General features: G+C 42.3%; 2 protein-coding genes across 9 annotated transcripts in view; one reads left to right on the plus strand and one right to left on the minus strand.

The window, feature by feature from the left end:
* LOC135904590 (uncharacterized) overlaps nucleotides 1-14569 on the minus strand; it is a 900492-nt gene that overhangs the window by 118024 nt on the left and 767899 nt on the right. The gene's annotated exons all lie outside the window — the stretch shown is intronic.
* The window catches only part of LOC135904606 (uncharacterized), a 35090-nt gene that overhangs the window by 743 nt on the left and 19778 nt on the right, over nucleotides 1-14569 (plus strand). The gene's annotated exons all lie outside the window — the stretch shown is intronic.

The raw sequence follows: 14569 nt of genomic DNA on the forward strand, positions 1-14569 counted from the left end.
CAGTGAAGGGCGTTATGTTAGCTCTTTTCCGCTGTTTGCTTTTTAACTTTATAAAGAGACATGGCTTCATAGTCACGTGCAGCCAGCAATTCTTTGGTGTCTAAACGCAAACCAAGTTACAAAAACGCACTGAATATTTATTTGTTTGGTTGACAATGTGGCTTTTCGTTTACAAGAACCACGCTCTATATGGTTTGCAAACGTGCACCATGCAAATTTAATTTGACATTCCTTTTGACATCCGGGTTTAAGATATCTCAGCTGCGTAAAACGTTGCTCGGTAGAAATCGTCAGCAAAAATAAATAGAAACGTCAGAAAACCACCTTGAAACGAGTGGAATGCGCGTATGAAATATAAACAGCTAGCCGGAAGCCTTGCGATTATTGCTTATTTCATTTCAGATAAACACATTTTCGGAATGACGGGCGTTACCGACTGGCCAGACGTGTCATTTATGAGGACGTTCACCTCTAGTGGAGTCTATTAGAGAAATGTTTTTCGCTGCGTGAAAAATGACAGCCATGCAGATTGTCAGAAAGGCAAAAGGACTAATTCGGTACGGTAAATTTCACCATAACTGTCCCTAAAATAATGCTGTAAAGGCAGCTATTGAGTTGTATTCAGATTAAGTAACTGTTTCTTCACAGTATCACTCTCTGCTAGTACCAGCTGTAGTGCTTGCTCTTGTTTACACATTTTAGTTTCTGCCTGCTATTTCGATTCCCCAGTGCAATGTAGCTAACAGCGCTCAGCCTGGGTAAGCTCATTGCCTCCAACGTTTCTCTGTTTGTCAGTTTTATTTCCTGAAATTTTTCAGTAGGAAACACAATGAACGAGCAGAACTGATGCAGTTTTCTACGCAGTCAACTTGCAAAAGCAGTAAAACAGCGCCAGAGAACGCAAGGGACCAGACGAGGAAGAACGACACGTACACAGGGCGTTGCACCAACAAGCCCAAAATTATATTATATATACACATATATATATATATATATATATATATATATATATATATATATATATATACATACATATATATACATACATATACATATATATATATATATATATATATATATATATATATATATATATATATATATATATATATATATATATATATATATATATATATATTGCTCTGCCGCTTGGCCTCCTGCCCCTTGTTTAGCACTCATAGATTTGAAGGCGCGCCACTTCACAACAAGATTGATCTGCAAGAAACCAAAACGCGCTTTCCATGGCCTGATGACCCCAAAAAGTGTAGATTACTGTGCCTTATTAATAATTTTCTATGCTAGCTGGGGCGCCTTTAAGAAGCGGTCATCAGCGTAGAACCGAAACGAGCGAGTGGCGTATTTTTCTTTGTCTATTTTTGGCGTGGCATAAATATGTTCCTAAAGACGTTGGCGAAGATTAGCGCCTAAGTTCACCACTTCTTTCACTCTATATTTATTTCTAGCGCCAGGAAAGCAGCCGCTTTTAAGCTGGTGGAGATAATTGAACTCCGGTGGGCCCAAAGAGCCTAGTCAGCTTTATTTTTTTTCTTTGCCTGTCTGTTGATCGGAACTTATTACAGCCGTACAGAAGTGAAGAATGCACCCAATTACAGACAGTTGCATATTAATTTACTTTCTTTCAAAGTAGTCATAAAAGTTGGGAAGCAAAACACAATTAATACTAGCAACAACTTGATGTGGGCGAGTTGGTTCATCTTGAGTAAAACTTGAAGCAGCGCGAAGAAGACGAAGGCAACAATCGAAAACACTTCGTGCTGCTTCAGGTTTTACGCAGTGCTGGCCTAGCGGATCTTACACATCCTGCTGCTGACATCTCATCTCTTCATCTTGTCTGGCGCTTTTTGCTAGCTATGTTACTTATTAAGTTAGGCGTGCATTCACAAACCGTTCTTGCGCTAGAGAGGTAGGTAAGAACAAATTTCAGTTAATCTTGGTGCAGGAAATGTCGTTAGCAAAAGTGACTGACCAGTGAAAAAGGATACAAAAAAGAAGCTTTGTCACCTAAGCCCTCTTTTCTAGCATTTTTCTGGAATTCAACATACATAAACGACCGAGCGTAGTTGAGCGTAACCAGTGATTATTATTGTAACGATAAAAAAGTACGCTTTAGAATAGATTCTATGAGTTAGTTAGTGCATGGTGATGCACACAAAACTTTACCTCACTCCAGAGGGCATCACGGGGCCTTCTTTCTATATATATATATATATATATATATATATATATATATATATATATATATTTGTATATATATATATATATATATATATATATTTATATCGTCTCTCGTGGTAGAAGAGCGAATAACTTCACTCAGCGCAAATGTCACAGGAAGAGGACTTATGAGAGGAAAATTAATATTTGAACATAGATTGAACGGGGAAATATTGGACACTTGGAAGCTAATCAAGATGAAACATAGTTGGCATTTTTTGGTTGTTCTACGCATTTTCGCATAGCTCATGGCACATCTATCATTTCTGTTTCACTGATACATATTAGTTTTCTTAGTTTAATAATGGGTACACACAATATGGACTTTAACGCTTGAATATGCTTTTGGCTCCTGCTATTGCTTCACAGCGTTTTGTTGAATTCGGCATTTTCCGGTGAATATGTGTCCAACTTGACCATGCGCTCTATACTTGCAATACTTGCAAATCACCGTTAAATATTAATAGAGTTGCTCACAGAGAACAAAGAAAACTTCCCTTCAACGGATTCCCACAGCGTCTAAGGTCTACATTTTTTTTTGCAAAATGTTCTTCAATCACATGTCCACACCGGGCTTCCATTTATTCCCGTTTTGAACAAAAAACAGATTTCCTACAACAATGCAGAAAATACAGGGATCAACACATTATCAAATTTTGAGATAACTTCATGATAGAAAATCTCAGCGGCGATCATGAAAAAAAAAGAAAAACAGCACGAAGATTTAACCATAAAGAAAAAACACTGCACTAGTCGATATACATTGAAAATGCTGCCTTCGGCACACATTAGGTAGCTATCAATGTCGAACAAGGGCTCATTAAGAGGAAGCAGTGAAACTGTGAAAGTCATCAGGGTATAACACTAATACGTTTCTGTATAACGCGTAGCCTGAAAAAGTTGTATCACCTTACTACTTGAAACATTTTTTTTTTTGCGAGTGGAAACTCAATGTGTTATTTTATTTGATACATTAAATAGTTCCCATGAGAAAACAATAACAGGGAGGTTTAAACGAGTTCTCGTTCAAGTTAACTCAGTTTTTGGAAAAGGTGGTTTCAGTAAAGAGGTGATGTCATGTTTACTACTGTTAAATATTTATCCCTGTCCAATATGGCAACAACACACTGAAAAACTAAATGACTGTATGGGATGGCTTATTGATGAGTGAACAAAGAGCCCTCGACCATTCCATGCCAAAACTCAAAGTCGACTGATAAAAAAAGAAACATCAGCAGCAATCACTTTTTCTTAGACATCAAGGATGTTCAGGAAATAGATTACCATTGACTTTATTGGTGCGTTTTTGGTTGCAAATGTGGTACAGTCGATGATCAGGCAGCAGCTCAGACAAGCTTTGAAGAACAACCCCATGGACCATTTGAAGCGGTGGTCATTTGTTTTTTTGTGACGTGGGCACCAGGGCCCGTTACGCCTGGGTGATAATGGTCTGATAAATATAAATGTCCTTTGCCTGCTACGAGCGAGATTAATGACAGCAAATGGCCTAACGAGCCCGGACAACCTACAAAGCGCCAGTTTACTTTCTTTTTTTCAGGCGTTTTGACAAGACATTTGTTCCCGTTTTGCTTTTTCTTTTCTGTCTCGCTGGCACGTAGTGGCTTCGACGTGAATAACATGGCAGCTTTCACTGGGAGTAAACGAAAGTGGCGAGCGCCAAGCGAAGGTGTGAGAGGAACACTTGTTTTCTTTTTCCCTCTCTGTATGATCTGTCCACCTATAAAGTCATAATAATTTCTTCGTAGCTTGTTTTCATTTGAAACCTGACTTTGCAGGTGCTGCAGTAACTGGTGTTTTCTAATTAAAGCACGTCGCTAGTACGCATAACAGATGCGCTTTCTTTTGTAAGAAATGATGATTGTAGTCTCTCAACCATAGTATACTACACTGTGTGCAAGTTGTTCTGACAGCTTCCTATGGAGTTCTCGTGCTGTAAACTTCAGTACTTCAGCCCCGGCGTTAAAGCTTCCATTCACAACACTGAAAATTATTGGCTTCAGAAAACCACAAACAAAAAAATTCAGAAAACTTCCTTCTGGTTTCAACTCATATTTGCAGTGCCACGTCATTCCATAGACTTCAATCAACATTCGAAGCACGTATCCTCCTTGAGCCATCATTTAGTCCAGCGGTCTTCGTCAGAGCCCTCATGCACAGAGGTGCCCGTGTCAATAAACGAGAAATAAAATGCAAGAATCAAGCAGGAAAAAGGCAAAAAAAGAAGTTTTTACACGTCAAACTGCTGAACTTAATCACCTAGTCCGTTCCTCTGAATGAACATGAGGTCGATTTTTAAATTATAGTGGGGCTACACTCACAAACCGTTGCACAAGGGTAGAAGCTAGTGCGAGTTGGTAACGATTCATTTGGATGGCACCGATAGCACGCACATACTAAAGAAATGAGAGACAGGCAGGAAGCGAAAGATTGTTCTATCACTCTGCACCTGGCACGTATTTTCTTGTAATGTGTTGATACCGTTGAGTTATACAGTCCTACAAATTTTTCTTGTCTCTGCAGTGTCTTGCGTCAGCCTGCCTATACTTATGTGTCGCATTTTCTCCCCATTGAATCTCAGCCACAGTCACAGTCTGAAAGGTTCCGCAAACATTCACTAAGAAAAGTCTTGCGACTGTATACGTTTCCTACATCATGTTCGAATTAAGGCACGTGCGAGTTTGATGAATGCATGTTCTCTAAGAGGATATTGGAAAAGATTATTGTTTCCCAACTCATGCAATGATGAAAGTAAAATAGCACGTAATCCTCATGGCTCTTTTCTCTAATCACCTCCGCATCAAAGGTTTGATGCTGCATAGAGGCTTTTTGTATTTTCATGGTACAAAAATATTCACTGATTTTCTTTCAAGAATTTTCAGCTGCGTCAACAGATAACCTGAGAGTCGTTATCGATATGTATCATGAAAATCGTCATTGCACAGGTTTCCTTCAAAAAAGAAATAAAATAAATGAAGAAGAAAATAGAGAACGCATAGAGAAATAGAGAACGGGATCATGCTTTATCTGAAAATTTGACTCGTGCACGAGTTGCACAATAAGGTAAAGTAGAGAGAGCTAGGTTTGTGCAAATCACTGAAAATTCTCGAACACGAATCATATCTCTTTATAGATACGCTTAGGGGTCCGGCTCTAGCAAAACGAGAACGATCTATTCTAAGGAAACGAGATCACTGTTTCGAGAACTAAACTGTAAAGGAAACAGAAGGGCAAGAAAAAGAAAAGACGCTATTGTGAAAACTGTGGATCTCACGTAACATGAGTTATCGATTGAAGTATATATTTCTACTTTCGTTTCTCAACCGTAATTACCTCTGTGAGCACCCACAATGCAAGTCCGTTCCCTAAAAAATGGCAATACGAAAAAACAGGAAAAAAAATACTACACCGAAACCAGCCAATTAAAGAGGCCACTTTGTTAACGGCTGAAATGGTGCGGTGCTAACAAAGGGGCGCTCGTCGGCTCCAGGAGTTCGGCGGCTGAAGCAATCACCGTGGTTCCTCCGCAGCAGCACAGCAGATACTGCTGCCTCTAACGGCTCCTACGAACTATTAGGACCCCGCTGATCCTTTGTGAGCGAGTGGCCTTCGCCCCACTCTTCCACGGAGTTAACTCGTGGCGCCAGCCATTTCGCCACACGCCGTCGTTTTCGCCTCATCACTCGGATCTAGGGGAGACCAAGAGGGATTAGAAAGCAGATTTCTAGGGAATAGTACGTCATGGTAAGCTATAGACGCGAGTGTCTGGCCAGCCGAACGAGTGGTGCAGTTTCAAAGCTGACGGTAACTGTCTTATCGGATGGAATCACAAGATAAAGCGAGTAATTTGAAGCCATTATCATCACGCCAACTTAGTGAGCGCGAGCTAATTTCGCCTCCCTTCAATTGGGTTCCTTAATGAAGAGTTGTGCAAATGCTTTCCGCCACCCCCCCCCCCCCTTTTTTTTGCCTGTGTTGCGCTCTAATCTTAGTCTGCAAACTTCTTTCATTCCTGCCAGCCCTGCGTCAATCGTTTTCGCTCGATTCTCCGCTACACAGCCAAGCCAGTGCTTCGTTCTCTCCACAAGGTCTGCGCATTGCCCTCCGCGTCTCGTCCTTCCTAAAGCGCCCTCCAGTGCCCGTTATCCGGCTTTCTTTCTATTTACGCTTTCCAGCATTTTTTTTCTGCCTATTTTAGGGCTCCTGTGGAACGTGGCCGGAATACCGCGTGTGCGCTTCGAGAGACGAGGCTTGCTCCACCCCGGCCATCTACGACTTTGCTTCGATTGGTGTGTCCGTTCGCCGTCGATTTCCAATAAAGAAGGAGCGTCACTGAACTTGCCACCATGATTCACTGGTTTTCATTTGCATTTTTTTTTGTTACCACTTTCTTAATCCGTCCTTTCCACCTACTTCCGACTTGCTTCTTTTAAAAGATCCAGTCGCGGCTTGTGCGATCGAAGTCTCGAAGTGCCACGCCCAACGGTACTCTAGAGGTTGGTGCGGAGAGGACTTGACGTCCGTGCTTGGCCTCGTGAAGGCGTAAACAGCTGGAGTGAAATAAGGAGACTCCACAGTAAGGTGGTTCCTAATTCTCCTCTCATTCCACTTTTGTTGTCATTGCACAAAGTCTGCAGGAGCTTCGACGTAGCAGGAGTTATTTGTAATGAAATAAAGCAATGGTATTTGTATGAGACTGCATTTTTACTTTTTCTTTCACCTAGTGGACGAAGTAAGCGTTAAACGCGCCATCTACAGGCAGAAACTGATGACAACGCCATATAACCACATTAGACGATACAACAACGCACATAATTGCTAATTGTACGGCGTTCTTTTTTTTCGTTTGCGATACTCTTGCTGTAATAAGGCCGAATTCAATATCAATAGCCACACTCATTTGAATTTACTCTGCGTTCGCATTCTCACAAAGACACGAAGTCTCGCTGAAAATACATATCTACAGCTTGGCAATTTAGCTGAATCACCAGAGCTTTTATTTAGACACAAACTTCTGCAGTTGCGTAGCAACACATCTTATTGATAGTTCATCCAAACGGCTATGCACTGCCACCACGAGAAAAAAAAATCAGGCACAGGCCTCTAAAAAATTACGAAGAAACACTGACAGTGCCAGAACAGCCGGACTCTATATAATTTGAGGTCCAGTCGGTGCATGAGTATGTTGTCTCCATGTTGGACAAGATGTCACATATTAGCCGTAGTGCACGTTATGAACGCGCTACGATTTCTTTCATAACTACTATTTTACATAATCTGTTGTTCAAAACAACATACACAAATTATACCCATTGATAATAATCTATAATAATAAGCAATATCGGCTGTTGTCTTTGAACATCACGTCGGTCCGCATGGAGCACATAAGTGCAGCAAACACGCCACGCATAGACTCCGGTCTGACTTTCGATGGACACGTCATTCATAAAATATGAATGAGCACTTCACTTCTCAACAAAATAAAACCATTTTTGTGTGACCGTCAAGTGACAGTATGCAAACCTGATGGAACGGAATTCATGAGTTGTCACCTTGTCAAGTTGCGTCTGTGGTTCGCGTTAAGTGTATGTCGCAGCAAAGAAAACGAAAGCACGAGATACGAGTCTCCTCACACGCGACTTGCTTGGACGCCTTGCCGTGTTTACCGACGTTCTGTGTCGTGCACACAAAATACGTTCGCCAGCGCGCTGTTCACTCAAAACGACATGATTCTGCACTCTCGGGCTCGGGCTCACGTAGCGGATCAGCTGACGTTTGCAGTCGCCAGGTTCACGTTGACGAATCTGAACCGCTACATATACACATTTTTTTTATATTCAGGATTTGCTTCTTGCGGCGGTTTCAGTGCACTAGAGCACACTTATAGAACTGGGTCCATATCCTGTTGCAATCCGTCTAAACAACATTTTCTTCATGAATACCTCACACGTGAGTAAGCTTTGGGCAAAGCAGAATGTTTATATGAAGCCACTTGTTAGGATATGCCCTCAAATGTTTACATGATTCCTGAGTATGCGTGACTATGGTTGGGAAGACACTGAAGGATGGCCCTTCTTCTCTGTGAACTGAGTTTCGCACAAAGATTCCTTTCGTTTAGAGAAAGGTTTTATATCATTCATCTGAACTACATATTTCAACACAATACCGGAGTATAGCATTAATGGATACAACTGTGTTTAGTTTCCTTCAATGACACGTGCAAAAATTCGCAATGGTTATATTTATCCACTACAAAATTCGCAACTTTATTCTCATGCAAGCTTTATGTTTATGCAATGCACCGCTCACAAACTATGTCGAAATGGAAATACGAAATGAGTCAGATTCAGTGAGAGAAGTCTACACAAGGATGTCTTGAGGACGATGGTGTATGAGTTTTGTCGAGGGAAAGGAGAGTGAGAAAAACGAAGATGGAAGGGTAAGGAGGTCAACCGCTAAAGTAACCGGCAGGCTACCCTACACTTGAGGAGGGCGGGGATGTGGGAAGAAGTGATAAAGAAGCAATATTTTTAAAGAATCACCGGCGATTACGGCACTCTGTGATGCGAAATTTCAGTGCAGTGCAGTTGATTACAATTCGTGATATAATGGCTGGCGCGGACTTGCGCGGCTTCCCATTGCAAATGGAGCAAAGAGTGGCGCAACTGCTTCGGTAGTCGGGTCATTGCGAGATGCAGCGTGTCGTTGACGCGTGGGCACGATTCACAGCAGCCGCCGCAGGCATACATCTGCTCATGCAGCACTTTGTTTCCATATATGATATCAGTCTACGCGCTCACTGAATGCCATCGGTGAGTAGACAACGGCACACAACTATGGCGCCATCTTGTAGCACTCGTCACCGCAGAAACCGTCTTGCGCGGCACTATACGCTTTCGTCCTCACCTTTTTCTATGCTCTCCTCTCCGCTTTTCTCCTCGTGCTCTCCTGGCTGTCGCCGTCCTCCATCATCACCTGCGCTCTGCGTTCGCTCTATCATCCTTCACTGTGCTCGTTCGCTCGGTTACGCCGATTGAGGCTGATCGATGCCGAGGCATGCCAACCTTCAACGCAGGAATGGGTGCATAAGAGGTGCACTCCGAAAAGAATACAAAGGTAGTAATTCTTCGCCCACTCGTCAAAGAATTTTCACTAGCTGTCACAAGTGTTGGACGAGTCCAGTCGGCTTCAAGAAGTGCAGTAATTATTTTGTGGCCTTGTGCTTGCAAGAATGCATAGGCATTTTCCGAGAATCCAGGGAGGAGACCCAGGAAGAGCGGTGATGACAGATAAACGCTCCTCAAACACGCAGACTTTTACAACTCGCCACTATAGCTATCATATAGTTAGCACAAAAAAACACGTCAAGGATGAACTGAAAGTATTCCGACATATTAAGACAACTGATCAAGCCAACAAGAATTCTATGCCGTGTTAAAGCTGCTGTTACTTATGTTGGCCGTAGTCACATGCTAGAAAACTACCCTGCGCGTAGCCTGGAAATGCCAGGACGATTATGACTCCATTGGGTAAGCCAATGAGACTTTCTTTCTTTGCTGCGATAGCCCATCTCAATATTTTGTACAGTTTGCAGATTTCATTGTTTCCTGTTGTGCCATGAGAGTCTCACGTTTACAGGTATTGCATAATTGTTTTTTTTTTACTTTAACGCGGAGCTCTTAGTCGCTTGTTACAAAGCTGCGCACCATCTTCCCACGGCATATCTGCGCCAATGTGCTCGTCCCACTGCTCGCGCGTTCGTCGTCGCCTTTTTCCATAGTTGGCTCTCATGCTACTCATCATGCCAACGTCACCGAACTCCCTCTCCCTCTGCGGAGGCTCTGGCGGCAAGCCTCACTACCATTCCGTGCAGTGATTTCGGTCTCAATTCTTTCCCTCAATATGCCGCGAAATGAAGACACGTTTAGAGCTGCACTCAAATTTTGCATTAGGGAGTATCGTATCCGTCGCACATTCTTGATATGGTCAATCTTATCCCAGTTTCTCCCAACAAGCTGCGAGCAGCTTATCCATCTTATTTTTTTATCATGATCAATATTTTTATTACTATGGCTCTTTTTCTATTTGTCTTGCCTCTGTCGCTAGAGTAGGAAGTTGCCGACATCGACATACTTTTTTTGCATTTGGCCTGACCGCACCACACCATCTAAGCAACAGCGTATCCTTTAGTATCATGACTACTGTATTCTCGCTCGAATCCCGGCCGCGGCGGCCGCATTTCGATAGGGGCGAAATGCGAAAACACCCGTGTGCTTAGATTTAGGTGCACGTTAAAGAGCCCCAGGTGGTCAAAATTTCCGGAGTCCTCCACTACGGCGTGCCTCATAATCAGAAAGTGGTTTTGGCACGTAAAACCCCAAATATTATTACTGTATTCTCGCAATGACCACCAGTGGGTGCGAGGAAGACAATGCTTGTGGAATGCACTGGTAGAATTCTTTCGGAAAAAAGAGGAGATAACTACGTGATTGCATAATTTAACCAGCAGAATACGGTCGTTCATAACGATGTATCATGCTGAAGTATACTACTGCTGGCAGTATTATCTCGAGCTGAGGTAAAGTCGAAAACCAAATATTTTATTTTGCCTTAGCTTTCTTTTTAGTTTTGCCGAACTTTTCTCGTTCCAACTGGTCTGCGCTGTTTGGTTTTCAACAAAGATTATGATTTTTTTTATTTTCTGTGTGCTCAGTGCATTCACTGAACATGTTTACCAGCTTTGTCCGTCAAAAATGTTTCATTATGTTTTTTTCTTTTTTTCACTTATCGTATTTCTTATCCCTGCTAGCGCGTTTCGTTCTTTACTTTTCTTTATTGAGGCCGCAACATACTAGCTCACAGCCGGACAACTTTTAATACTATACAAACAGAGCATCCACGGCCAGTTTTCATTTTGTCCGTGGGCGGGCGTACTTGTTTCATCGGCTTTCGAATGTCTGGCCAGATTTTTCAATTTATGAAGGCCCACACTGTTCTCCTATCGGCATTCTATTTCCACACATTGTATTGTTTGCAGTTCCGAAATCCTTATACAAACAATGCGAAAGCGTCCAGAGGTTACTCTTTTAATTCTAAAGGCAGGAACTTTTTTCCTCCACCGGTACACACAATCGGCTTTTCTGGTATTGAAAAAGCAGCCCTCCTGCAACTCTTGATTTCCTTTTCTTTTATCGTTCGCAGTTCTTTAAGTAAATACACAAACAAATAATATATATGTGTGTGGTTGTGTGTGTGTGTGTGTGTGTGGGCCAAATAAGGTAGTGTCTGTCCGTCCTACATGCAAGGCCTGTCACAACTCAGGAGCAACTTTCTTCAATAACATGGCAAACGCAGTAGGCTAGAGGCGACAGGTTTTCGGTTTCGGGGAGAGTAGAATGCGAGCAGCTCTTTATTTGCCGTATTGATAGCCACGATTCAACAAAAAAGGAGGTAGGGACAAATTGAGCGTCTGCCTCATTTCGGTCGCATGTTCAGTCTACAGAATGACATTAAAAAAAGAACCGTTTCCAATCATGCGACGACAGTCCATCTCTAAAAAATTTAAGCCTTTTGTGACATGATGAGAAACAATGGGCCAATGCGCATGCGCAGGTATCCAAGTCCTACGGATTTACCTTTCATGGGGAAATAAGGTTAAGTTCAAAGGATAACTTCGAACAAGAGCCATATGTCCAACAAATCTACACTTTTATCGGCATGTTGATGCTGCATGCACAATTTAATGGTAATTTAGGAGAAAAGAGTGGATTGATTGCAAAAACGACAGCAGTAGGTGTGGTGGAATATGAGTAGTGGGTGCCGAATTATAAAGCTGACGGGGGTATCTTCACCTATATATATATATATTTAGGCTTTGCGGAAGAAAGATCATTGTGAGAATTAAGCAGTATATGCTACTATAGTGTAATCATGATGCGCGGGGAAAAAGGAGAAATGGTTGAGCCACGGACCTGGCTTGCTGGTCAAATTTCGAGGTCACATCTTTACTACACGTCGCAGAATGGTTCCGAGCTATCGAGCTTTCGTTGATCTTTGCTGGACGAGAACATTCTCAGAAGAACACGCGATAGCCAGTTTCTACTAATTATTAGACTGACACGCTTGCCTCGTTGCACTAATTTGAGCTGCAGCAGCAACCACATCAGTAAAATCACCGCGAAAGTTCTGGCTACCTTAGAGTAAAATCTTGAAGTTAAAGTGATTTGCCTGGCCTACATCTCATCGAATGCAATTTCACTAAAAGCATCATACCGGTAGCCATGCATTCTAGTCTTATATTGTCGGATGTTTGGGAACGGTGTGTCGACCACGGATGTTTGAAGCAATTGTTCAAAGAGCGAAGTAGTGCAATTCCTCAGAACTATATGTTGCTATTTGTTGTGGAGAATGGAATATGGTGGCTATAACATATATACTTGGGTCATAGCTGCACTACAAATTGGTCGCTGATGTTAAAATTCTAATTTTCAGACAACACCATTTCTTTCCAATCAAGCGCATCGGTAATTTCTATATGCAGTAAGTTCTGCAAAGCTCCTAGTTTTATTCGCCTCCACTTCGATAGGGAACCCGGCATCCACACATACAGCAACATGTATTCGTCCTTTTACTATAGTCAATAAAAAACGTTTCAGCTCTTGCACAGCGTCGCGATTATGTAAGCGTATAGTTCTCGGCCTCCATCAATATTCCTAAAGCCGTTTACCAAAGAACGCGAAACGTGAGCCTCAGATATATTTTGAAAGTACTGCGCCCACATTATTCAGTTAATATTTTTTATATTCGACCATGCACTCGCATTTCTGCTCATTGACCGAAGTAAGGGCCATAAAGCGTGGAAAAACCGCTTTTGTTAAAAATAAATAAAGAAAGAAATAGAAAGAAAGAACGGTGCCTATAGTAGACATAGAGCAAGAGTGACATATTCAAAATAAATGAAAGTACGTGAAGCGAGATGAAAGGACTGTTTTCGTAAGAGCGCAGAAATGCAATACCTGCTCGCAATAGGGCGTTCCGTGTCTGAGAAACGAAGAAAGTTGGGGGTGGTCCATGTGGTGAAAAGAGCGACCCGGAAATTCGATCGCAGTTTTCTCGCACGCTGTTCATGATGACGTCATGCAGAGTTCACCTATAGTGCACTTGATCTCTGGCTTCTGGTCATTCTACGCAGGTGCGGCGCGCGAACGGATTCAACAAATGATGCCAGCTCAGCAGAGTTAGTGGTACACTGCACGTAACTTATTTTTCGCGACGTAACGTAATTTCGCAATCCGACACAGGGTACTTCGCTCGCTTCTCAACCGTTTACTGAGACCATAGGCTCGCATTATGGCCTTCTTGCAGCGCAGTCGAACAGCGGGATCAACAGAGTTACTTTTGAAAAATTGAAGGAAATTGACTGCATTTCAGTTGCGTGCAGTATCGTTTGAAGGAAAACGTATTATGTGCATCTATGGACAAAGATTTTTTTTTTGATCAGGAGCGATTGTGTAGCCTGCTCTCGAAATTTCAAATTCAAAATCACAAGGTACTGACAACGGGCACCAGCCTTTTCTAGCGGGGGAAATTACTTCAGAAGGACATGTTCCGGGCTTTATCGGCCTCATTCACGTTTGAACTATTGCTGTTACTAATAAACGAAATGTACTACACTAACATATATGAAGTTTCGTCCACATTATAAAGCATTGACGCGAAAGCTGGGGGAAATATTACACGCAGCGAGTCCTACACTATTTCGTCTGCTATCGGTTTGAGTAAACCTTCGCAGATTCGCGCGAGCTATCAGCTTTTGCGGAGAACAAAACTTCGTTGCTGGCGCAGCTAGTGTTCCCCAGTGGTGAAGTGGAGAAACCGCTGCTTCTTTCTCTTTATGATCTTCGCTTTCACATTTTGTCCATTGCTTTATTTCAGAGTATAAGCTGAATTTCAGAGCAAGTAAGCTGCAGAGCATGTCGTTATCCAATCAGAGTAGCTTGCGGCATAAGTGCGCTTTGCAGGCGAAGTATTCTTCACTGCTTTACTATCGTAAGAGGCCTCGAGTGTTTTGTGTTTTTTGGGAATTTTTGCTGTTGACTGAGCAGCGCGTCTTTTTTGGGACACTTTGTAAGTACTTCAAAGGGAAAATTGGCATTCAGGCGAGTATAGCACAAAGCTACAAAGGAAACTCGTACTGGTTTCTCAGGAAGACAGCTTCCCTTTTCATAGAAAAAGTAGCCCTGTTCCATGATTCGAACCAAGTACCAAGGCAGTATCAAGTACCAAATACAAAGAACCAAGTACCCGTTGCTCCCGG

Source organism: Dermacentor albipictus, chromosome 4 (assembly GCF_038994185.2).
Source record: "Dermacentor albipictus isolate Rhodes 1998 colony chromosome 4, USDA_Dalb.pri_finalv2, whole genome shotgun sequence".
Classification (NCBI taxonomy): Eukaryota; Metazoa; Arthropoda; class Arachnida; order Ixodida; family Ixodidae; genus Dermacentor; species Dermacentor albipictus.